The 26,500-nt window shown below is 49.9% G+C and overlaps 1 protein-coding gene across 3 annotated transcripts in view; it reads left to right on the top strand.

Moving 5' to 3' along the window:
• ARHGEF17 (Rho guanine nucleotide exchange factor 17) overlaps positions 1-26,500 on the top strand; it is a 116,873-nt gene that overhangs the window by 19,375 nt on the left and 70,998 nt on the right. The window lies entirely within an intron of this gene.

Below are 26,500 nucleotides of genomic sequence, written 5' to 3'. Positions count from 1 at the left end.
TTTGCCCGAAGTATTTTTAAGAGCGTGAATTTTGTGGTGGAAAGATTCGCAAAATAATAACAATTTGTAGAAAATAGTTGCAAGATTTGCTGAAAGCAAGATTGTTTGAAGATTACAGGCGCGTGCGTCGTGTTGTTTTCTGCACTCGCGAAGAAAATTCACGCGAGGTCCTGAATGAAACGTTACAAACGCTGATCTCCCCCCACTCCCCGGAAAGAAAAAAAATCCCACGTTGTGCGTAATTCGTTTCGCTGCTTGTTCCGCTGATGTTTGCGAAAGCCGCAGCACTTTCTATAAACAAGACCCCGAGCGGAAAGTGGATGAGAGAGGGGTAGCGAAAGAGAGATGGGGGGTGGTGAACACGGACATACCGTGCGTGTACCGCAGGCGAGCTTGCGCCGCTGCCTGTGTGCGTGCGTGGGTCCGTTTTTAATCGTCCTATCCTGTTTACACAAACTCCGGCACAAACAGGCCTGCTTGAGCACCGATAAACATCGGGCAGTGCCACAATCTGGTTTGTCCCCCTCGCCAGGCTGGACCTCACGAGCCCGCTCGGCCGCGTTCAAGTGGTTGTTTGTTTGCTGCTGCCACCACCACCGCCGACGCCACCACAAAACTTTGCGGGGCCCTCCTCATCCCGTTGCCCGATGCCATTTTGAACTCCTTATCAGCTCGAGAGACACCGACAAATTTCTTTGGTCGTTTTGCGGCTTTTTTCTGTTTGTTGGTTGTTGTTATTCTAGGGAAGTGGGACGAAGAAAAGAATGTGAGGAGAGAAACCCAACCGGAAAGAAAAAAAATTCCTTTGCGGGGAAATGATAATTTTACAGAACGACGGAAACGCGAGTTGTTTAAGAAAACCAGCGTGCCGGTGAAGCAGATCAGATCCCACAGTGCGACCCCCCCCTCCCTTCCATCCACCACCTCGCCCCTCCACCACCCTGCTCAAATTTCAGAACTTGTTCTTGCAGCTTACTTAATGTTTTTGTTTTACTTAGCACAGTATTCGTGAACACGTACTGATAAGGATGAGGGCCTCCCCCGTGCCGTGCGGGTTCGTGGGTGTTATCCGACTGTCCTTCGTCACGCTGATCGGCGCGTGTTGGTGAAGGCAAGTGAGCGCAAAGATAATGGGAGCATAGAAGTATAGCACAATAATGGATCGTGTTACGCTGCCCTCTGCTGCCCATCGCACAGCCTGGCAGAGGCCTATAACCTGTTGTCGCCCACCCGAGCCACCAGGCTCAATTTCGCTTAGCTCGTGAATTACGATGAAGTTGGTCGCCCTCCGGGTGATTTGGTTGTAGGTTCAGTTTTTTTTGTGCTACTCTAAAATAACAGGAGCAGCAAATTTGAAATGCCGTTTATTTTAGAATTGCATTATGGATAACAAAGAGTAAGGGTGCAGCCCTCGCATGCCTCGTTGGCAGAAGGGCTTCCGCTAGAGATAGCTCTCGAGACGGCCCTTCTTGGCGGTATTTGACCTTCCACGCTTGCCAGACGTCTCGGAAGAGCCGGGCGTATCCACAGAGACGGGAGACGCGAGGGCTTGAGGTGAAACTCTTTCACCGCCGTCGTTGCGACTTTCCGTGCGGGGGAGACCGCTTCGCGAACCGATGCCCCCCCCCACCCCCCAGATTACAAGTCCACTGCCGCTAACCACGATACCGCGAGCGGCATCATCCCCGCGGGTAATATAGCAACGGAAAATGCCAAAAGAGCTGTTCTCTCTTTCAGGCCGCTGCGTTCAACCGTGTCGCGTTATCTCTTTGCCGCGGTGGGTCACAATGATGGGTGGGCGAGTGGGATAAGCCGTCACAACAGCCGAGGTCCCACCGCCCTCCCCCCGAAACTGCCCCGGCGGAAAGTAATAATAATTAATTGCACGACACTAGCGCGGCGCTGCAGGACAGAATGCCTTCCTTTTGAAAGCCCCCCCCCCCCCCCGTGTTACACTTGGCAGAGGTCAGAGGGGCCAAAAGGTCTCACGGCTGTGAAAATTGCGCGGCGATGACACGCGCGACTTTTTGTGGGGGGCGGGCGATTTATTTCACTTTGAGAAAACCTTGAAGTTGGTATTGACCGGGGAATGAGCTTGAACAGCTGGATGATGCTCCAGTTGACGTCACTCTGCATATTCTGGGAAACTTATGATCTTAACATCATATTGAGTTCACGCAGCAGTGAAATGAACATGGCTGCTGATGATGATGATTGTTATGGATAAAGAACAGTCTCCTGAAAGTGCCACGAAATAGTAATTATTATTTTCTTGTGTTTATCCGCGGCTACCTCTGCAAACATCGCGAGCTTATTTCACGTACAGGTGCGGGGTAATGCGATCCACCAGTAGCACCCCCCGCTTCGTCACGGATACGAGTCATTTCATCGCCATCATCCACGATCGATCCACCGCCGGATGAAGGCCCCTCCTCAAGCTGACGCCATGTCCCACGATCCAGCGAAGTGATGATCCACCGAGCACCTCTCGCTCGAGCTGATTTCACGGCTCGATCTTCACATCGGACGCGTTCCTTCCTCTGTTCTTTAGGTGTGGTATGAGCCTCGCTTAATGCGTATAACGCGCTACGTTATAACGGGGAACGCGCTATGTTATAACGGGGAACGCGCTACGTTATAACGTGGAACGCGCTACATTATAACGTGGAACGCGCTACGTTATAACGGGGAATGCGCTGTTATAACGTGGAACGCACTACGTTATAACGGGGAACGCGCTACGTTTATAACGTGGAACGCACTACGTTAAAACGTGGAAAGCACTGCGTTATAACGGGGAACGCGCTACGTTTATAACGTGGAACGCACTACGTTATAACGTGGAACGCACTACGTTATAACGGGGAACGCGCTACGTTATAACGGGGAACGCGCTACGTTATAACGCAGTTTCTGAGCGGTCGACGACGAACTACTTTCTTGAGCTGCGTGGCTGAGCGGTACAACACAGTACGTGGAAGGATACAGTACGCGGTGGCGTACGCTTATCTCAGTTATAGTCCAAACATGGAATGACTGCAGGCTGCTTTTACAGTGCAAAATGCCATTCAGCACAGTAATTCCTCGCTTAACACTTTTCAGGAATGCATCTCCCTCGTAAAATGAGGGATTACCGCATGTCCAAGTGCATCTGTCCGTGCCTTATTTGTTTACGCCTTGTTCCACTTTAAATGTTGCACTTACCCATAAGCAGGTATGTTTTAAAAAGTCAAAAGTTATTTCCTGCTCAAATGAGCATTAAGACAGTGCTTATCTCCCATTAACAGCCCCGAGCCAGCGGTGGAAATTCCACATTCATATGATGGGGGGAGAGGTCTTCTACTTAAACCGCAACTCATTTTATCGATCGTAGAGGGATGATGTAAGGTTGAGTCAACCCCCCCGCCCCCCCCGACCAGGAGTTGAACTCGCAACCTGCCCATTTCGATCCGCTCACTCTACACCACTGAGCCACGTGTCCTCTTCTCACGTACGCCGTTCTACTTCCCTGGAATCGACAAATTCATCACAGTTGCACTCGACCAGCGTCAAGAGGCCTTTCGTTCAACAATATTTTTGCTGCCGCTAACGACGACGACGACGATGACGAAGATTTACACATCCTGACCGGTGGTTATTTTTACATTTTTCCCACGAGGTGGCTTTCCAAATATTTTATTCGCCTTCGTCGTCGTCGTCGTTGTTGTTGTTGTGCTATTGCCGCATTTATTTGTTATGCCCCTTTTGCGTGAAGGCAAAAACAAGTGCACAAACTCCGATGTGACCCCCCATGGAACAGCTTTGCGCCGCACTGGGAAGCCCCCAGGGCGGTTGTTTTTCACGCGATGGGTTTTTTTAGTTTATTTGTTGGGAGGAGGAGGAGGAGCGAGGGAACGGCTTTGCGCCCGGGCAACGGGGTGTTAGTTGTAGCAGTGGTGGTGGTGGTGATGGTGGTGGTGATGGTAGTGGTGGTGGCACCCGCAGGCCAGTGGGAGGGCGGTGGTGGCGGCGGGAGAGAGAGAGGGGGGAGGCGGTCAAGGGGCGCTCGGGCCGGTGGGAAAAAATGTGGAGGCGAAATGAGTCCTGCGCTGCGTGGTCGTGCGAAAACCGTCTGGGGAACGCATTAGAACGGCGGTTTATCAGATAGAAGAAATATTCGCGCTCAGGAATGCATGAACTTATATGTGCATACATCAGCCGCCGCCGCACGCCCAGTGTCCAAACATTTACAAGACCCGACTGTCGTCACTCTTTGTTCTATTTCTGCCTCGGATGTACAAATTCATACTTCATCATCGCGGCTCGAGGGGGAAGGGGCCAACGCGTCGCCGAGCGTCTCCTCTCTCGGGCCCCCCCCCACGGCTCAGGGCCCCCCACGGCTGCGCTGCCGCAAGGCCGCGTAGGTGCGCGCTAATCCTGGCCACCGCCACCGTCACCGCCGTGATGGATTGCGGGACATTGTCAGGGAGCCGTGTTCCGCTCGCTCCTTATGAGCATTCCTCGACTTGTGCCGCGGTTGGCGAGGGAATCTCTGGTCACGTGGCCCCAGCAGCAGGGCCCCCCTCAAATATTTGCACCGTAAGGTAGCGTTTGTCGCTTTGGGGGGTTTATCGAGGCCAACAAAAAAAGAGTTTTACTCTCCGTGTCAGCATTTTGTTTCGATGCTCGGCAGCCCCACCCGCTTACGCGATTTCGCGCCCGCCCGCCCCTCTGGGTAGCAGCGTCCACGCCAGGTGTAATAATAATGTGGTGGTGGTGGTGGACGTGGCAGTTCATGGACAGAGGGCCGAGGCTCGCGAAGGACGCTACAGGGGGGGGAGGTGGAGGCGGCCGCCCTCCCATCAACAGCGGAGGGGCCAGAGGAGCGTCGCAGCAAGCTGGCGCAGTAGGGGGCAACCAGATGGGGCATCTGCCAGTCGGTCAACCCCTGGCCACCTGGGTTCTGTCCCTTGGCCCTTCCGTGAGCGAGCCTTCGACACTTCCCGTGGCCTCAAAGTACACCTAGCCTGGCGCAAGCGCTGTGGCGACGTCACTCCACTTCGTGGCGAAGGACGGCTGGAGGTGACATGGGGCTAGATTTGTTTGCAGCAACAACAACAAAAAACTCCTCCAGGTGTCTGCGGCTAAACGGCTGTGACTTAATTACAGTAGAGAGGGAAAACAAAAGACAGTATTTATTGCGTGCAATAAAATTGGTGGTCAACCCTTAGTGCGTTGCAGGGAATTTCAGCACTCGGATAGCTGCGAGTAAAATTCACGCGCACAAACTAGACAAAAACAAAGATCCCCCGTGTAGCCTCCACCATTGTGGCAAGTGCTGTTCGCGAGTGGCCAACGTCACGCCCAACCGCCTTTGTCTCCCCAGTGGCGATGTTTACACACCGCGGCAGGTACTCATTTGAGGCTGAGTCGACCTACCGAGAGGCCCAGGACCGGTTTCAGATAATCATCACTGGTGTTGGCCGTGAGCGGGAATCGAACTCGAGGTTTTGTCGTGCAGCGCTGCTAACTGCTGCATTGCCATCTCCCGCACCAAGGGGCCGTCCATAAATGACGTCACGCACCTGGGGGGGGGGGTCAGACATTTGTGACGATGTGTGACGAGAAGGGGGGGTGGGTGAGAAATGTGACGTCACATCAAAATGCGCAACTTTAAATAAATATAGAATTGTTAAAACAACACTAATTGTTAGAACAACACTCTTACAACATCAGAGTGCAGCGCCACATTAAATACGCACTACAATGACAATAGTTTAAAGCGGTTTGAAGCATGTTTTATTTTCAAAATGGAAATATGGTTTTGGGGGGGGGGGTGGCAGAGCTTTATGACGTCATATTTGAGGGGGGTCTGACTTTTTGTGACGCCGTGTGACCGGGGGGGGGGGGGGGAGGTCAAAAATCGTCCAAAATCGTGTGACGTCATTTATGGACGGCCCCCAACATGCACCCACTAAGTTATCGTTCTTGAAACACAGTTGCTACACTTTGGGGGGGGGGGGGAGGCATTTTTATCCGAGATGTGTGGCACAAATGCTGGCCTGCTCCATGCCGTGACCGAATAATTTAGTTTCGTACCTGGAGACAAACTCACCCTCTGTCGAACTGGCAGCTGAAAAACAAACTAATTATCGTTGGGACGATTGAATGAAATGGGCAAAGGCGGCTGCATGTGTGTCTGGGGGAGGTTTCACAAAGCTGATTGATGAGGTTGAATCTGCAGACATCATTATTCAGTCTTTTCGGGGCCACAAGGGTCTCCCTTACCTTTGTCCAAAAATATCCTTCCTTTTTTCTCGTCTGAGATCGTCGGCAGCCTCTCTACCGGTGAGAACTTCATTAGCTTGGCACTAGGGGAGTTGTGATACGTGACAAAGAGTTTGCCGATTGCGGCAGGGCACGCGGGGCCTTGGGCAGTAACGAGTGGCAGTTAGTGAAAGTACTTTGCCTCCGAGTGGAGGTTTATTATTATTTGCACGCTTTTATTTAACTCTGTCTGTTGTCGCATCCTCATAATCTTGTAACTTAGTTTTAACCCACTTCCCAATGTGCTATCGACTGAAAACTTGGTACAGTTATGTCATACTGATGACAATATTATATTCTATCATATAAAAAAACATTTTATAACATTCTTTTACACGATTTTTATAAACTCACTCTGTCTGTTGTCGTATTCTCAAATCTTGTAACTCAATTTTAACCCACTTCCCAATGTGCTATCGACTGGCAAGCTTCGGGGCCGCTTCCTGGAGTCGTGGAGTTTTGCCATTACGAGTACGGTACATTTAATTAAAGCGTGTTTTAAAAAAAAGTTTGTTTCAATATTACTTGTTATTTTATTTAAACCGTGGGTCAGCGTTAAGCAAAAAAATAACAAAAAAAATCCCTAAAAAGAAATTTGTCGGCATGTCACGAAGCCTGTGTAGGGCGCGGAAATCTCCAATCAAAACGGCTCGGAAAAGAACTTCAAATATTAAAATGAGCGCTAAATAGAGCGGAGGAATGCGTAAACTGTTTATTTTGCCGGGCTGTGTATTGCGACGACTATAATCGTCTCTGGACGTGCACTCGAACTGGCCCGTGCCCTTGGGAGGGTGGGGGGGCGCAGCCTCGATGTTTCACGAGCTTGTAGCTTATTTTAAAACGAAAAAACCAGCCCATGCCAGTCTACTGCTGGATGAAGGCCGTGTCGGACGTGGCCATTGTATGTACGTTGAACGTCTTTCACACCGTACATAGCCAACCGTGTCGTACTTCACCATGCTGGTCAGTGGATGCCGGTGAATTAAAGTAGCGGGTGTTCTGGGACCTGTCCAGTCCAGGTATCCGCTCGCCACTGATGCTAGCCGTGGGCCGGAGTGAAATTGAGGTCAGCCGCGTATTTTTTCATAGCGCATGCGTGCCGAGCGCCGCCGGCTTATTTCTGTTGCAATTTTTTTGTCATTCGTTACATTCGTTCGTTATAGCGGGTGTCCGTAAAGGTATCGTCCATTGCTTATCATAATTGAATTGAAATTGTGGTGAAGAGAGACGCTGGCTGCTCTGACGCATTGTGAAGTCTCCGTTGCCGCCGCCGCCGCCGTGTTGGAGGTTTGCCGCCGGTGCTCTGCTGCGAGTGAACGCGCGCCAGAAGCGGCCACCCCCCCGCCCCCTCTCTGTTTGTCTTGGGAGGCTTTTCCGCGCACAAATCTGCAACAATGCAGACAATGCTGCAGTATTTTAGGATATTGGTCAATCAAATGTTGTTGGGGTTTTTTTTCCGGAACTTGTCAACGCGGATATCTCTTTGCGCATACCTCTGTGTGTGTGTGACCCATCGACGTGCCAACGGCACGGCCTAAATCATTTACGGCCTGAATTTACGTGTTCAAAAAAAGCAAATCTGATGCCAAGGCCACTTGGATTGAAAACTGCAAAAAAAAACCCTGTGCGTATTACACAAAGTAACAGCAGAGAATAAAGGAATTTTCTAAATTATGCAAAAGAAACTTACATTCGGAATGGGAACCTTTGTTTATTCTGTCGAAATGCGATTAGCTATAAAGCTCTTTTTTCACACATGTCCAGTAACTTATTATTGTTTCACTTGGACATTGCAGCAAGTGGAATGGTTAGGACATCGGACTTGCGATCCAGATCTCACCTCATTTTTCTTGATCTCTGGGCGTGGAGGTTAAAACAGTGGTTTAGTTGCCATAATCCTGCCGGCTCTGTCCCACCCAGCAGTATAAATGGGTACAACCCCAGTTAGTCGATCGGCAGGTCACCTGTGGTGGAGTAAAGCGTGGGGGCGCTCCCATCACTCGCAAGATGCCTGGCCAGTGTGGACGAGTAGGTTTTTGTATTGTTTGTTGTTGTAGCATTCTGACCCGCTCCTACTGGACATGTGTAACAAAAAAAGAGCTTTATAGCTCATTGGATTCCTGCAGTATAAAGATTATGATTCTGGCTTGAAACTTTCTTGTGGACGCTCTTCCGCCGGCAGTGGTGTAACCGAACAATGGCAGGGCTACACCTTTACCTGATTTTATTTGTCCAAAGGACAAACGTGATACCAGGGCCAAGTGGTTTTAAGAAGTGTGCGTGTGGGTTCGTGCGGGCAGTTGCTGCGATAGGGGACACGAGAAAATATTGGCGTACAGGAAAGAGGAAAGGCGTGTTATGAATTACATTCAGGGTTTTTAATTATACGGTTATTTGACACTGTCCCTGAATTACGCAATATCACTTTATTCCAAAACATTTTGACATTGCTTTCGGAACAGCGTGTGACACCATTTAAGCACAAATTGTGTGCTTTTAGGTAAACGTACGTAGAGTATGGCCAAACGTTACGCGCTTCTGCGCTGTTAGCGAGCGCCTATTATGGCCGGCATCGCCGATTGCTGATGATGTGGTCGGCTCCGTGCGACGTGTACCCAGCCGCCTTTGTTTCCCCGGCGTTAATGATGCTGGAGCACACCGCCACCGCAACCCTAAGTGCTGTTCGTTGGAAAATTTAACTCATGTTCTTGGAAAAGCAGCACTGCCGGCATTTCAATTACCATATTCTCCACATTATGAGATCCCCTTTCTCCATCCCACCATCCCGCCATCCCATCCCCCCGTTTTTTAAAGCAGAAGCCGAGGGTGCGTCTTGTAACCTGGTAGGCGCGTGCTCTGCGCACGTTGCATGCGTTTGTCTAGATTCGTGTCGCTTTATCGACACGGGGGTGCCTCTTTGCTCTCCCGAGCGTCCTCATAATCCGGAGAATACGGTAACGTCGGCCATGAGCACAGCACCGCCGAACATTGTGGAGCTTCGGCCACGGCGACGGCGCACCCCAGCGCGAGCTCCCTCGTAGATTTCTCCGAATTATCTGACCGTGATCAGCTGTGGGCGTGGCGCATTCACGCTCACGTTACCAAGTAGGGGCATGCGATGATGCGTTGATCTATTGATACAAAAAAAATTGTAAAAAAATGTAAGATCTCATTCTCGCGTGTTATGTGCATCGAATTGCGCACGTAAGGAACGGTTATTCAGAATTGACGGAGCTGCCACGGCGGCGGAGTGGGTGAGCACCCTGGACTTGTAATCCAGAGGTCGTCGGTTCGATTCTGCACATCCCGGAGCGGCAGTTAGAACAACAACAGTGCACATTTCTTATATCCCACCAACCCACCACCACTTCTGCCTCTGTTCACCCAGTTTCAATAAAAATGGATGCCCCTCAGCTGGTCGATCGGCAGATTCGCATGTGGTGGAGTAAAGTGTGGGTATGCCCACCTCTTCCAAGATGACTGGCCAGCGTGAAAGAGTAGGCCAAATACCACACTAGAGCTCCCTTTAGTGGAGGCTCTTCGACCAGCAGTGGCGTGAATGGGCAAGCAACTAAAAGCAGGCTTTGTATTTTTTTGGGTTTTGGGGAGAAAACTGGAATGCCGGGATTCCATGGAAAAATGCTCAAACCTAGTTTATGCATCTATTTTCTGCTCTTCAATCGTGCAATTCCCTGCAGTGGATGGGGGTGATTCGTCCTTTGGATGTCGGTCCATCGTTAGTCTCGACTTCTGCCCCGTATCCCTTCCACCACTAACGTGTCCTGCCCAAGCCCACTACTTTTTGTAATAGTCAATGGGATGTCTCATCATTCACGGTCTCCTGTTTCCGTCTCTCGCCGTAATCCCAAGCCCTTGCACCTCCGCGTCCATGCGACGAGCCAATTGTCCCGGTCTTGGCGAATAATTGTATTGCGTGTCAAGCTGTGGAGCGGCTTCGTAGCTCCGCGACGGTGACAGGTAAGTGACGGAGACGCGAAGGACGAGGGCAGATTTGAGCTGGCGGTCGGCAAAAGCTGGAGCCGAAGGAGTAGGGGCTCCCCCTCAAGGTGAAATTCCGAGGGCACTGCTGATCTTGTATCGAACGGTGGGGTTTTGGTCCGCATTGCGAAGAGTAGTTTGGGGGCTCCGTGTCCATGATCAAGGGAATGACCACGTGCCGGATTTCGGGGCGTTGCCGTAGTTTTCGTAAAACTCCTGCGCTCTCTGCGTCCTGCTCGTTTGTGCGTACGTACGTCGAGATTCTTTCGCGCCGTACGTAGCCAAGTGGTGGTAATCGGAGGTGCGGGGGAAGGACAACAAACTTAGCACAAAAAGCAGTTGTAAAGAAATTAGTTTTGTCTTGGCCTCCCCGATGCCACAACTTAAAAAAAAAAACCTGTGGCATTGGTGACAGCTGAAATAAAATCTCGTTTGAGATGTTCGAGAGGTAAGGGTGCATTCCTGCAATTTCTTGCTCACGCCACTTCTAGCAGAAGGCCTGCGATAAAAAAAAATACCTTGTCGTACGTTATTTCCCGCAAGCAGTGTTGTCCGGTGTCCCATGTCGCAGCAATTTTGCTCAAATACACGTTTTGAATGCAAATCGCCTTGGCATCAGATTTGCCCTTTGGGAAAAATAGAACCAGTTAAAGGGGACAGCCATGAAATGTATTACGCCTCCGTTAGAGGGAGTTCTACAGAGTATTTGGCCTACTCTTCCATGCCGGCCAGGTGTATTGAAAGAGGTGGAAGCAAGCACACTTTGCCCCCACCACACATGACCCAGCGCGGTTGACTAATTGGCCTTACCCGTTTATTCTGCTGGGTAGAAGGAGGCGGCAGTGGGGATTTTAAGAAGTGTTTTCTTCCGCCATTGTTCCCCCCCTCCCCTCCCCATTGTTTCAACTGCCGCACCGGGAGGTAGAATCGGACCGGCGGCCACCGCCGATTGCAATTCCGAGTCGCGCAGACTATTCCACCATGGCGGCGTCCCCTGAAATGTTTAGCCCGAAACGAAACAAACAAATAAACTGACGCGAGCGGATTGGCACTGCGCGATCGTCGGCTGGCGTGGGAGAGACCACGACGCCTCGTTTTTAACAAACTCAACTTTAAGCGATCATCTTTGTGCGTGCAGCAGTAAACACGAACGCGAAAGCACAAAACAAACCCAGCTGGGCCCCAATGAACATGGCATGTCTTGCACGACACCCTTCACAAGAACTTGCAGGCGATCCATTATAATAACTTGTTGTTTATTGGAGCCTGCTATATATAAAATATCCCAGAAGGCACAAAAAAACCATTTAAAACCGAATGCCAAAATGCAGGCCGGTTGGTCATTTAAAATAGATCCGCGCCGTGGAAATGTCTGAATTTTGTTCAAATTTGGTAAAAAAAAAAAGTTTAAAGTTTGCGAATGTCCAACAGTGCCCCTGTGCCGTCGTCGTTTGTAAAATAAACTTTGAGCCTTATAGAAAAATAAAAGGCTGACGGTGAGCTTAGGATTAAGTTTCTCTGCTCACTGTACTGCGGCGGATCGCGTCGGGGGGTGGGGGGGGGTGCAGGCCTCCAATGTCCAAAACTTTTTTTTTCTCAGCCGATAGAAACGTTTCCAAATAAGGGGCGGTTGCACATCTCTACTTTTAAAAGCCTCCTTTTTTTTTGCATTTACCGGAATTTTCCCCCATATTTTTTCTCCCCCCCCCCCCCCCCTTCTGTAAAACCGACGTTTTGTGGACAACAAGTGTTCCAGATTAGTCTTCCGATCACTCTCAAAACGTGGCAAAAAACCTGCTCGTCGGCTTGAGTCAATCAACCCGGCGAAAACGTTGCCCGTGCAGTGTGACAAGTCCGAATATAGTGCCGAGAATAAGTTGGAATTGAACTGCACGAGCCGTACAAATTCTTAGCCCACGATAAAAAAAAAATGCCTCGGAGCAAAATATCATACGTACAGACCCCCGACCAGACAGAACTCCACGGGACTCCACGAAATGCTCTGTGGACGCTGCGTTTGTCTCTTGCGTGTGGATTTTTTTGCTTAATGCTTGCTGCTGCTCATATATATTTTTTTGCTGCAGTACAGCTCTCCCGTGTGTTTCAGTGCTGCGCCGCTTCGTTGTTCGGCGTGACGTCCGACGTTTCGCTTCACGTGCCGGGAGCCTCTTACGGGAACTCGGAAACTGAAAAAGCTCCCGGCTCGTCGAGCGGAACGTCGGACGTCGTGGCAAAAGATGCGCCGCACAACCACCGGAGCACATTGGAGCCGCTGCATCTTCCCTTGTGTAAAAAAAAAAAATCCCCATTATGTTTCTGACAAACTGCATTTGGTAGGGAGGGGGGGGGGTAAGGAGCTGGGTGGCGAGGGGGGGAGGAGGAGTGGGAAGGCGCCAGGTTGAATCGGACAGCTGTGCTCGCTGTAACGACACTGCGCTGTGTACATAACCCATGTCATGAGGCGGGAGTAGAGTACACCCGCGTTGTGATCGCGCGAATTGCCGTCTGACCCCCGTGCCTGCCAAAACAGTAGTTAATGTGCTTGCGCCTCGCATTAAATGTCTTCAACTCGTTTTGCAATCCGATAGCCTCCCTGTGGCACTCAAGTGTGTTGTGACACTCCGTAACGGAGCTGCTGCGAGCCTCCCTCTCTCCCCATCGGTTTTCTTAAGCATGTTTATTTTCCTCGGAGGGTTCGCGGAGTGCGTGTCGTTCGGACACCGGCTGGCGCCCGCCCTCGGATAGACAGACAGACAGACGGGCGGGCGGGCGATACGGCGCGGCGCGGAACGGGAAGTGGTTTTGCGTCGCCAGGCTGGTGTGGCGTGAAGCTGCGCCGTGCGTTGTGGTTGCTCGATGGGAAGAGGTGGCCGGGTTGTTTGGGAGTTTTCAACGATGCCGAAGCCGGTGCCTCTGGACATCCTGGACTCGGGAGTCCGTGTTTCGGCCGCCTGTGATTTTAAAATTTAATTCTCAAGTGCAGCAAGTTTAACGGTATTAGCCCGGTCACCAATGATTTCGGGTCATCGCATAGCGGTATCACCAGTACTTGGCTAACAGTGCATTGGTTCATCAGTTAAAATCGATGCTGCTGATCATGATCATCATTGTCATCGTGAGCCACGATCAACTGCTGGACGAAGGTTTTTCGCAAGGCATCACCGCCCCTCGTGGTGCAGCACGTGCGTTTACATGGCTCCAGATCTCCGGTCGCATTCCATTCCTTTGGCTGCCTCTTCGTCATTCGTCTCGACCAGCTTCTTGCGACGCATCACCCGCCCATGCCCACTTCCCTTGCAATACATTACAATGCACGTGTCACGTTGTGACACGTACGCATGTTGAACTTCTTTCGCAACGTACGTAGCCAACTGTGCTAATCGGAGGTGCGGATGTATAAGAATCATGTTTTAAGGTAATGCGGATTATGTGATAGTGTTTCGGGGGTGAGCGAGACCATACAGTCGAGGCAGAACAAGTGAGAAACAAATGAGAACAAGTGAGAAACAATAGGCAGAACAATAGCCAGAACAAGTGAGAAACTAGTGAGAACAAGTGAGAAACAATAGGCGAAACAAGTGAGAAACAATAGGCAGAACAATAGCCAGAACAAGTGAGAAACTAGTGAGAACAAGTGAGAAACAATAGCCAGAACAAGTGAGAAACTAGTGAGAAACAATAGGCAGAACAATAGCCAGAACAAGTGAGAAACTAGTGAGAACAAGTGAGAAACAATAGGCGAAACAAGTGAGAAACAATAGGCAGAACAATAGCCAGAACAAGTGAGAAACTAGTGAGAACAAGTGAGAAACAATAGCCAGAACAAGTGAGAAACTAGTGAGAAACAATAGGCAGAACAATAGCCAGAAGAAGTGAGAAACAAGTGAGAACAAGTGAGAAACAATAGGCGAAACAAGTGAGAAACAATAGGCAGAACAATAGCCAGAACAAGTGAGAAACAAGTGAGAACAAGTGAGAAACAATAGCCAGAGCAAGTGAGAAACTAGTGAGAACAAGTGAGAAACAATAGCCAGAACATGTGAGAAACTAGTGAGAACAAGTGAGAAACAATAGCCAGAACAAGTGAGAAACAAGTGAGAAACAATAGGCAGAACAATAGGCACAGAACAATTGAGAAACAATATGAGACGAAAAATGAGAATCGATACTTGGATCGAATCTCCAACGTCGAATCGGGGCCACTCATCTAAGTGCTGGGGAGCGGGGTGAATCGTTGCAAACAAGCTTACTATCCCCGCTGACTTCAGCATGTCATAATATTTGTTTGACACACAGCTGTCGGTCATCCTGCACTTGGGCCATACCCAAGAGCTCCTCTCCCCCGCATTTTTATTCCACAATAGAGGTTTTTTTTAGGTTAGATCGCGTAATATTGAATGTGTCGTTTAAACCCGCCCACCACCCGACACAGAGCCAATTCGTGAGGTTTGCCACGTTTATCCCTCCATTTAAGACTGAAACGTGAGGAGGATTTGTCCACAACTCTGGCTGTCGCCTGATGATGCACGTTGTAATTACCGGTGAAACGTCGTACTCGAATTGTAAATGTTGTAGGTCTTCTCTCCAACACACCAGTGTGCTGAACTAGTAACGAATTGGCACGTTTTGTTTACTGACAAACCTTACTAATTGGCTGTGTCGGCTGGTGGCGGGTCGAACGACACATTTATATTTACGCGATCCAACCCACAAAAAACTTTAATTGTGGATAATATTGTTCGCAAAGGCCTGGGTGTTAAACCTTTATTCCAACGCAAGTTCTGGTGGTGGAGCCCCCCTTAACCCGTTCCAAGACAACTGCAAGTTGCCGGGCGGGGGTCCCCGTTCACCTCTGAATATCGCAACGCTCAAGGGGGCTCGGCGTTAATTTCATTTAGAGAGGCGTAGTCGCGCCGATGTTTGAAATTACATTATGCTCGACGCAGAAAACCGTGGCGACACGACCATGCTCTACGATAGCCGACGCCAAACTGTGCCACACGACCTCCCCGCATGGCCTTGTGGGAGCCTCGGTACCAATAAAGTTTATTTTTATTTTAGTTTTTCCTCCGGTTCGGAAACCGAAGAAAAACTGATGACGTGCATACACGTCATCGAAATGTGAAAGGGGTTATTTGCTTGCATTCGCCACTACTAGCAGAAGGGCTTCCACTAGAGTGAGCTCTAGAGAAGCCCTTGAGAGGATACGTAGGCCTACTCTTCCATGCTGACCAGACGTCTTGGAAGAAGTTGGGAAGTACCCAAACACCTCATCCCACCACCGATCGATTATATTTGGAGGACATAATGAAGGATTTTCCCACCAACGTGGATATTTTTTTACAAAACTTCAATGTGACAAGTTTTGTCTTTTTTACACACGTGACACACGTGTTGTTTATGTAAATTGTTGCGTGCCCACTGGACAATGGTCCCGTTGTGGTCAACGTAATCGATGAAAAACTAAACGCGGCTTCGACATAAATACGCAAGAGGGCTTTTATTTGACTTTAATTCCTTATCGGGGTATTTTTCATGTTCACACTCGGTGTTGCGCTCGGAGATGACGTAACCAGGTGAAAGTTCGCGGGATTTTTTTTTGTTAATTCCCTTTCTGAGCCGCAGGTGCTCCCCGGCCCGGTTCGGCCTCCCTCGAGCTGACGCGGCGTCGTCCTCCTCTTCCCCGCCGCCGCCACCGCCAACAACAACAACAACGTGTGCCCAACCCGGCGTCGATTTATTTTCGAGAGGCATCTTCCTCCCCCTCCTCCCCCTCCTCCTCAGACTGCCGTCAATCAAAGGGAGTGTTCCCGTCGCCGTGATTGATGACATTACCACGGAGGCTTGAAATGCCCCCCCCCCCCCCCCCCAGTGCTATGGTGCATAGGCAGTCACCTCGCAAGCGCTCATATTGACATCTCGCGCTCCTTATGAAGCCGATTTCGGAAAGGATGCGTCGCCAGGAGCAATGACAAGCGGAGAACAGAGCTAGTCCGGGGAGGGAACGAGGGTGACTGACTGACCGAATGAATGAGTTCGCTGGACGAACGGTTGATTGATCAAAAGGCTCCGGACTTTTTGTCAATTACTCCGACATGCAACGTCAAATGCGAAATATTTGTGCTTAAAAATGTTTGCGTCTGAATTCGGGCACCGGCTTAAATATTCTGCCTTAGGAGCTCTGTGACCTTTCCCCCGCGTCGCCAGGTGTTTGGGAATGTGGGTAGGTGAGCAGATGAAGCAGGTTGGTGGCTCCATCATTTGAACTGATGTTTGCTGCCGCATACTTGACACGTGGAGAGGCGGGCAGGGCGCAAGCGAATGGGAGGCTTTTGTGACGAGCGTGTTCGCCCATTCATCCTCTGCCCAAATGCCGCACCAACTCGGTTTTTATCATCATCGTTGTAAAATACGCGTTAAAAAAAGTCATTGAAGATTTTAAGTAAACTTCACCGGTACCGAAGAGAGAGAGGGAAAAAAAACTCCCGCGTGAGAGCGAAAACCCTGGGCTGTTTTGACGTCACGGTGCGATCGCCACGGCAACCGGGGCAGAAGGAATGCATGTTTGCCGAGACGCCTCGCGTGGCACTAATAATAAAAACAAAACACGAGAAGACAAGATTGGGGGGGGGGGGAATGAAACGCTCTCCGCTCCTCGCTCCCTCCATTCCTCCCTCGCGTCCACGATCCCGTGCCCGGTTTTTACGTTGGAACTTTTCTGTGGTGGGCGGGGGTTTGTGTTGGGGGATGTTGATTGCGAGGATATCGGTTTTGGGGGGGGGGGGATGGGTGGGGGGTAAGAGTGGGGGTCGACTCTGGCATGGGAACACAGGCAGGAGAGGATTCGAGTGACTGAACGGTTATTTTGGCGGAGGTGGTGGGGGGTGGGTAGTATCACGTCAATGTGGTTGTTTTTGTGGGTTGGCTACGTACCGTGTGAAATGAACTTAACTCGCATACAGGTGGTAGTAAAGTGCGCGGAGGAAATTATCAATAGCAGCGAAGAAATATTCCTGCACGTTTTTATACGTTCGTGTGCAATTTTCGAGTCGGATTACCATTTTTTTTCTGCCTCCGTGCAAATAGCTCGAGCGACGATTCCCAGAATTCACGTTTTCGTGTACATGAATGGATTGGTGACGCTAATTCTGCAGGAGTCGGCGAACGTTTACATAGGTGTGTCATATTTTGCAGATTGCCAACTACCGCGTGAAACAAAGCGGCGAACAAAAAAAACGACGAACGTGAACCCGAAAATTGTTTCTCGGAATTTTTGTTCTCGCTGTCTTTTTGGTTAGTGACGAAGTCACCGTGAGAGTTTGGTGGGGGGTGGGGGGGGGGCGATTTTTACAGCTTGTTTGCCGCTCGTTGCAGAGGTTTGCGGTTCAGGGGACCGTCGGCTGCCCTGGTTAATTTATTCAGCAAACGCTTTTGCACGTGGCTGTCCGAACAGTTAAGGGTGCTAGATATGCAAGAAAAATAAAGAAATACGTTTATCGATGTTGTATGCGAGTGGACGTCAGCCCACGTAGCCACAGACCCATGTGACAGCCTCCTCCTCCTCCAGCACGTGCAGGGCAACAAGTATGCTCGGCACGCCCCGACGGACTTCACAGCCAGAGACGATGTGCACCACGGGCTCCTCGCTCCCCGCATTCACATAGCGGGTCTCTTACCCTTAATGCCGCGGTCGGTTGTCTGAACGGTAACAGTAAGCGCCGTCTGCTTTGCGGTAGACCTTAAATATCCCCGTGACGTAATTCGGAAAAAAGAGTAGGTCGTTGTGTGCCGGCGACGTAGTCCAAATTTTTATTCGATTAACCGCATATTGCTCCATTGGAAAGCCACATAGCAAAGTCGCCCCTTTACCGGCTTAGTCGTACACACACGGGGACAGCTCCCTCCGGGTGTCCCCTGCCACAGGGCACCTCTAGATATACTGCACTGAAGGCGGAGTATATATATCAGGCGATGATAAAGATTGTTTTGCTTTGGGCCTACTTATCTCCTCTCATCTCAAACCACTCCCCTGTTTGTACATATCCCTCGAGCAGCCTGAGCCACTTGGTGAAACCCAACATTAACCTGAAAATTGTGGGAAGTCACTCCCTCTCCTCTGCTGCTCCCGGTGTGTTTACATTATCTACTCACTTGTTATCCATACTGCTGATGCCCTCCCCATCCCAGGGCGCTACGGTGGGGAGATATTAACGACCTCGCCTGGTATGCAGAAGTTCGTGGGTTCGTTTCTGACCCTGACGCATGCATATTTGGAGTTTGCATGTTCTCCCCGTGGTCACGTGGATTTTTCCCCGTGTCCTCCGAGTTTTCCCTCCACATTTAAAATCAACACGCGTTTCGAGTGTTTGGCTGCTTTAATTTTCCACTGCAGAACCCGAGCCTCGCCGCTGAAGTCGCACGTAAATGTAGACGACGCAGTGACACTGTTGGAATTGTACTGACTTACGTCGCATGCAATGATCTTGTCGTTAGCCCTGCATATGGCCCTGCTTGGCCTCGAACCAGATTCAGATGTCCTGTCAGGCCAGTGTAGTGTGCTACGGTTCTGGGCTCGGCATGGGAGAGATCCAGTGGGAAAACTTCCCGGACCCACGAGGCCCCCCCCCCCAATGCTATCACCACTCAGGTGCGCCAGTGGACTTAAGAGGCCTTCCGTCTCTCTCTCTCTCCTCTACCTTTGACTGGTTACCTCACCGCACCCGTTTTCTCGTCGGTTGCATCACTCGGAGATGTTTGTTGCCTCGGCCGTGACGCAGCACATCTGCGTGGGATCACTGTGGGGTTTTTTGGCTTGGGCACACTTTTTCACGCTGCTGCTGCTGCTGCTCCAACCTGCCCACCCCATTGTTTTGATTTATTCAATACTTCGTTTGAATTAGACACCTGTGTTTATATCCCCGTCAAGCACAACGTCTTGAGACGCTTATGGTATTTCAACCCATCGTAAGCCTTGTTCCGTCCACTGCTGGATGAAGGCCTCCCCAAGGACATCGCCATCCGTCACGGTTTCACGATGCAACGACACGAGCTGATGCCTCCGCACTGTCGTAGAGGTGGATGCCCTCTCGTGCAAGTTGTCACTCCTTTGGCTGCCACTCCTTCATTAGTCTCGACCATTGGCCATAATCCCTATCATTAGGCGCACATTACCTAAGCCCACTTAATTGTCTTACGAGTCAATATGATGTCTCCTGTTTCGGGTTGTTCTCTCAATCCACGCGTGTCGCTTTTCTGCCTCTCTGTGAATCCAAGCGTGCGCACCTTGAGCCAGCGGCAGCCGTTAAGTAATGCGTGCGGCGTCGGGCGCCTGCCGACTGTGCACCTTGGCGCCTGGAGAACAAAAACAATTAACGCTCCCCAAGAAAACAACGGCTCTCTGCGTGGCACGAGGTTGCCTTCTTGGCCCCGTCCCAGCGAAATATCGCGCTGCCCTTGCCCCCCCCCCCCCCCCCGAGCGCACGCACGCCTAGAGATTCGTATTATTCGCCGTGCTGCCAAATGTCCATTTTCGGCCGATATTTTTTTAATTCACTTAAAATGTGCCGTTGTTTGCTTTGTCAGTTACGAGGCATGTGTCAGCCGTCTCCCTCAAGTTGGTAATAAGAATAGTAATGCAATAATAAACATAATGCAAGTTAGTTACTCACGAAAGCCTTAGGCAGGATCAAGACTTTTGTTTCCCAGTCGGGACCCACTACACTGCCGATGTCAGGCCAATTCCATCGATGAGTAAATACGACTGCGTCAGCTATCCCAGTTGTGCTTTGCAGTAAAATCCACGTTTTGTGCGGCATGACGTCCGAACGTTTTTACTCCACGTAGAGCTCCTTCCGCAGGAGCCCGAAATTGTCTTTCCGAAAACGCTTCCTGCATTGGACATCACGTACGAGTGTATGTTTGCTTAATTTCTTTTGCGCCGTACGTAGCCAACCGTGCTAATCGGAGGTGCGGGGGAGGAGGGAATGACAATAAAATAACCTGCTGACCCGATCATGCCAAAACAACACGCGGTACAACCCGAAACGCATGTCGGCGGGACGCGCTACGTTAATATTAGTGTTTTTGCATTGTACGCGATGGGAGTGGGGGGGGTGGGAGGTTGCGAGGAATTCTTCTGCTCCAAACAGCGGGCCCTGAATTTGCTTTGTGGCGAGAGCGCATTGTGCAACGACAAAAAAAAACCCCGCTGCTTTTGGCCAGCAGTTAAAGGAATTAATTAATTCCATCGCTGAAGAGGTTAAGGCGGCACTGCCGTGTCACGTCGCGTTTGCGTTTTCATTATCGCCGCGAGGGCGTGGGGGGCCCCCGCGGGCCCCCCAACCCCGCTCGGCCTTATTCCGCACGCGCGTGTTTAGCGGTTAGCTTACGGGGAGTGGGGGGGGGGTACCTCTTTAAAAAAATGAAAATCGCTTATCTCAAAAAGGCATTGATAATAAGCAACGCCGTATTATTCGTGTCGTCGTGAGGGTTAGTGTTTTTCTTTTTCTCTGCCGGCCACATTAACATAATTTTCGTTTAATGAGGTTCGTGCTGCCTCGGTATAGATTTCCGGTTGAAAACACAGCCGCGGCTTTGTCGGGATCTCCTTCCGTTTCATTCGTTTAAAACACAAAGTCGGCAATGCCCGTGAATATTCTATTCTTGGGGACCTTAAGCATCTGACATTGTAAGACCTCAAACGCGTGCATTTTGTTGGAGCGGGGCGGGCTGGTTAAAGTTTTTTTGGGGAGGTTATATTTTGGGGGGGTGAAAGTTTTTTGGGGGGGGGGTGAAAGTTTTTTTGGGGGGGGGATGAAAGGTTTTTTTTGGGGGGGGTGAAAGGTTTTTTTGGGGGGGGTGAAAGTTTTTTTTGGGGGGGGGGTGAAAGGTTTTTTTGGGGGGGGTGAAAGGTTTTTTGGGGGGGGGTCAAAGTTTTATTTTGGGGGGGTGAAGGTTTTTTTTGGGGGGGTGAAAGGTTTTTTTGGGGGGGGTGAAAGGTTTTTTTGGGGGGGGGTGAAAGGTTTTTTTTGGGGGGGTGAAGGTTTTTTGGGGGGGGGGTGAAAGTTTTTTTTAGGGGGGGGTGAAAGTTTTTTGGGGGGGGGTGAAATTTTTTTTTTTTGGGGGGGGGCAATGGTTGCAGAGAAGCGAGTTTCTTTTCTCCGCTAATTACCGCTGAATGACCCCCACCGACAGAGCTCAAGGAACTCTCCAGCTCGTCTTCGGGTGTCCAATTTGCTGCCCGTCAGGTCGACGCTTGCCGCAGTGCCGGTCGCACGTCCAAGTAGGCTAGGCCGCAGTTTCCAAGGGCTCCTTTCTAATTGGACCATCCACGGACAAGATTATATATTTTTATATTCATTCCTTGGATTCTGGCCAAATTAAAACGTGGAAGGTCGTTTGAGTTTACCGTTCATTATTCTTTTGCTTTTGTCACTTTCAAATACGTGCACGTGAGGGAGATTTGAGATTAACCTGCACCTCTAAGTTCTGGAAATCTTGAAAGAAAATAAAATTAAACTTGGCTTATTTTGCAAGATAATTGCCCTGCTACATGTACACAACGAGAGATGCCAGTGGTGTCACGGTCAACACACTGGACTTGCAATCCAGAGGTCGCTGGTTAGATTCCATCTCTTGGCACGGTATTTTTGTAAACCCCCCCCCCGTCTCTACCAGCCCAGAAATATAAATGGGTAAAGTTTGCATGTGGTGAAATAAAGTGTGGGTACACCCACCTCGTCCCAATCACTATGTCCAGTGTACGCTCTAGAGAAGGCGTGGCTCCCTAGAGCTCCCTCTAGTGTAGGCCACCAAGGAGTGGCGTGGCACCGCTGTGGTGAGATGTTAACTCCCTGGCCTGGTATGCAGGAGGTCGTGCGTTCGATCCCGACCCTAACGGCTGTATATTTGGAGTTTGCATGTCTCTGCTCACGTGGATTTTTCTCCGGGTCCTTCGGTTTTTCTCCCGTCCACATTTAGAATCAACCATAATACAGGTTTTTTGGGTGAGATCGTGTAAATATATGTGTCGTTAAACCCGCCACCACCCGACGCAGCCAATTAGTAAGGTTCGTCACGTAAACAACGTGGCCAATTCGTTACTAGTACAGCACACCGGTGTGTTAGAGAGCAAAGCCACATTTGCCATCTGAGTACGACGTTTCGCCAGTAATCACAACTAACTTCATCAGGCGACAGCCACTTGATAAGCCACTTCATTGACTTATAATTTGTGGACAATTCGCTTCTGAAAAAAAGCTACATAGCTCAGTGGGCCTTACCTGGTAAAAAAAAAAGAATGTTTATAGCTTTAAGTTACAGGGCTTTGACGCCTTAACGCTGGAAGCACATCAAATCTTGGGGACATCTACGCAGCCGCTTTTTGATGTCTGCTTGCACATCCTCATCACTGTTTGCTGACTCACACCCAATTATATATGACTGTTCCACATGTCAAACACACTTGCACGTGAGAGACACGCTTTACCACAGTGCACGGTTAACATACACAACTATAGTTGACTGAGAAGGCTCCAGTAGTGTTTGAACGCGTTCAGAAAATAGTCCAGGAAAGTTCAAGTTTATTTATTTTATACGAAGTGCCAGCTCAAGAGACAGGATAGTATTAGTTTCAAGAATGGCCTGGGTCATCTGCCTGCCTTTTGTGGGCGATGAGTGCTATGCATAATTCCAATGGAGTAATCTGCGCGTAATCTTAATATTTGGCAAATTTGGGCAATGACACCGGCACGCTCTCGAGAATGACATCGGGGGGGGGGGGGGGGGTTTACATCCACTGTGAAGCAGACGGCTAACGTAGCATTATAACGGGCATTACACTGGCGGTAATAATAAGGGCAGCTGCCCGTTTCAAACGGTGTGAACCTCTGCAAAAAGCGGCGAATGCTTGGCCGCTTGGCTCTGTCACCGTCAGAAGCCTGTACCTGGCGATGCGGACAAAAGTGGACGAAAACGGGAGTAAGGAAAGAGAGAAAAGTGGGTGGATAGATGCTGTCGTAAAACATCGAGAAAAGGATTGAGATTACACTGGCTAAAGGCTACCATGGCAGAAATGTGTTTGACCCCATCATCGCCAACAAGCTGACAGGAAGGATGATAACAGTTAACCTCTGCCGGTTTGACATTTATCTTTACGAGAAAACGGCTTTGCACAACGCTGTCCCGCGCATCACGTGACACGCTGTGTGCCGCCATCTTGGATATACCCAGGCATCTTTGCGCAGTTGTGATGTATCACATCACGCAAGAGTTTCCGATTGGTCCGTGAATATTTTTCGGTTATCTGGAACAAAAAGTGCAGGTTAACCTTGAATCACACTCATATGTTTCTCTTCATACTCATATATTTTAAATATACTGGTCAATGTTATTGATACATTTGAATAACAAATGCTGCATGTATGTTGAACTTCATTCGCACCGTACGTAGCCAACCGTGCTAATCGGAGGTGCGGGGCAGGACAACAAACTAAACACAAGAAGAACAATGCTATTGGAATTGTGTTGAGTCGTTTGTGCTTGCGTACCACTGCTGACGCAATGTCCCAGGATGAAAAGTGTGTTTAATTCCCTTGGTATGATTCTTGACTTAAAGCTTTCGTGACTGCAGGAATTCATATTCTTTGGGTCTTTCGGTAAAGTCACGTAGATAGGTTCAAATTAATAGGAATGATAAATATAAAAAAAACTACGACGTTTGGATCACAGCACAATCGATCGTCATCAGGAGGAAAGAAGGGGAAAGCTGCTGAATACAGACTGTTTTATAGGTTTAAAATGGGTGTAGTCCTAGGGTCTAAACGAAGTGGGCGGAGCTAGTGATGTTAATGTGAGAGATTAGCATGTTAATGTGAGAGATTAGCGTGTTAACGTGAGATCGCAGAGCCACTGCGACGCAGAGGTCGGCGTCTGGAGGTGGCCACGTTGGCGCGAGAAATTCAACCTGTTAATGTGAAATCGGAGCGCTGAAGCCACGGGGAAAAAAATATAAAAATTGACATCAGAAGGTGGGAACATCACAGCCAGTTAAGACTTCAACTGGTTGATGACGTCTTTCCAATGATTGCTGAGTTTGTATCCATCCTCTCGGTTGAAATTGTGTCCGTGTCTGTATATATGAATGGCTTCATGAACGAATCTTTTTTGATAGCCAGTGGGCTTACAAAGTACCTTCGCCCTAGAGAAATCTATTTCGTGTGAGCCAACTGCATTAAAACAATGACCAGCCACGGCCGACGTGTTGGTCCTACATGTTTAAAATCTGCCTTATGCTCACGAACATGGTCCGAGACACGTCGCTTAGTTTTCCCCAATGTAACGGACTAAAGATCGTGGGCAACTGTTTGCGCCGGCTCACCGCCTGGCTCTCTCCCTGTTTGCTTGTGGTTCCCCGGCGATTGTGAGATGCAATTTGCATCAACAACGACGCCATATAAACTCAGCATTACACCAAGTGCATCATGTTGCATGACGTCACGTGGTGCTGTGAGGTTGAGAGCCTTGAGAAGGGATGGGGTGGGAGTTTGATCCTTGGACCTGCCCTTGGGAAGGCGATAACCTCAGCGTAAGAAAGGCATTGTGTGCTTTCGTTCATCCACATTTTTACTTAAGCAGCGGTCCTCGGCTGATGAATAAAAAATCACGCTCAATTTATGTTAATTTTCAATTCTAACAATAAGCTACAGTGTACGTTAATGGGCATTGACAATATAAATGGAACAACAAGTTAAATGTGTGCAAAGAAGCGCAAGCACTGAATTACATTGAGAGGACATCAAGAGGAACATGTGGATTGGAGAGTGCACGAAGGTTACTGACGTAAGTTGAAACTTTTAAGAGCAGAGGATCAACTCTTGGGCAGGACACGTTGAGAGAGAGAAGGGGGTTATGGCCCAACAATGGTTACGAATAGTGGCAGCCCAAGGGATGGGACGCTCCCGTGAAGGACGTCTACCAAAGAGATGGAGCGGCTGAAGGCGCTCAAAGTGCAGGTTCTAGGGGTGGGTTATCGCATCGCAGGATCGCGAGATATCGGGGAAAGACTCGTGGAGGGAATTCTTCATTCAGCAGTGGATGAGATCGTGGCCGATGATGATAGGGCATGTGCACGATTCGTTCATTTGTTTTTGTCGGCATAAAAATGAAGCTTGTAAAGGCAGTAAATAAATAAAGTAGAGAAGAATGAAATCTGCCCGCACAGCCGCTCGCGAGAGCGACACGCTCCGAACAACGCGTGCTCTGCCAAGTCCGTCTTTGGGCAGAACACGACATTTGGTTTCAATTACCAGCCTAATTTTAGGAGGCGTTTTTTCCCCTTATACTTTTTACGAAAAGTGAGCGTTTTAATTCGAGGAGGGTGATGTAACATTTTTAAAATGCCCGGTTTTGGAACAGAAAGGCCTGTGAGCAATATCCTCTTATTTTATTTAACCATTTCCCTGCCACATTACAAAAAATTACCGTCTCCCCTTTTGCTGGAAATGTACAAAAGTTAAGGTAGAGCCTCGTGCTTGCTCCCACGTGCCACCACTGGCACAAGGGAGTTAGCGCCAGAGGGAGCTTCATGGAGCTCCTCCAGAAGTCCACCCTTCTACGCCGGCCGAGGCGTCGTCCAACAGATGGTCGTATCCACGTTGTATCCCACCGCTCGCGACCTGCCAATCGACGAACTGTCCTCTACCCATTTACATCGCGTGGTGGACAGAGGCGGCTCCATTCACGAAACTCGAACGAACCTGCGACCCCCCCCCCCCCTCCTCCCCCATCCCCGGATCCTGGCACAAAATTATTGCGGGCCGCATTATAAATTAATTCGTCTCTGCCACCTGCGGTAATCGGTGGCAGAAAAGTCGCCGCCGTGTAACCGCACCGAGAGATCGCGTGGTGGAGGACGGCGGTTGGGGAACGCTGGGTGTGGTTCCCGAGCGGGCACGGGCACGGCCACTCGCGGCGCGCTGCAGACTAAACACGGCACGGGTTCAGCCAAAACAACAACAGCAAAAACAGACGGTGAGGGCGGCCGCTGGCCTGGCGCTCAGGAATGCGAGCTAGTGATGTTCGCCGGCGAGAGCGCCGGCTTCGCTGGCAAGCGTTGGTCGTTGGGGGGGGGGGGGGGGGTCCCACGCCGAGTCGCGGTTTTTCGCTCGAGACGTCGCTCCCCGTTGGAACGTGTCGC

The sequence above is a fragment of the Petromyzon marinus genome, chromosome 18 (genome assembly GCF_048934315.1).
Source record: "Petromyzon marinus isolate PM22_M1 ecotype Great Lakes invasive population chromosome 18, UKy_Petmar_22M1.pri1.0, whole genome shotgun sequence".
Taxonomy (NCBI): Eukaryota; Metazoa; Chordata; class Hyperoartia; order Petromyzontiformes; family Petromyzontidae; genus Petromyzon; species Petromyzon marinus.
This window is presented reverse-complemented; position numbering and strand designations above follow the sequence as displayed.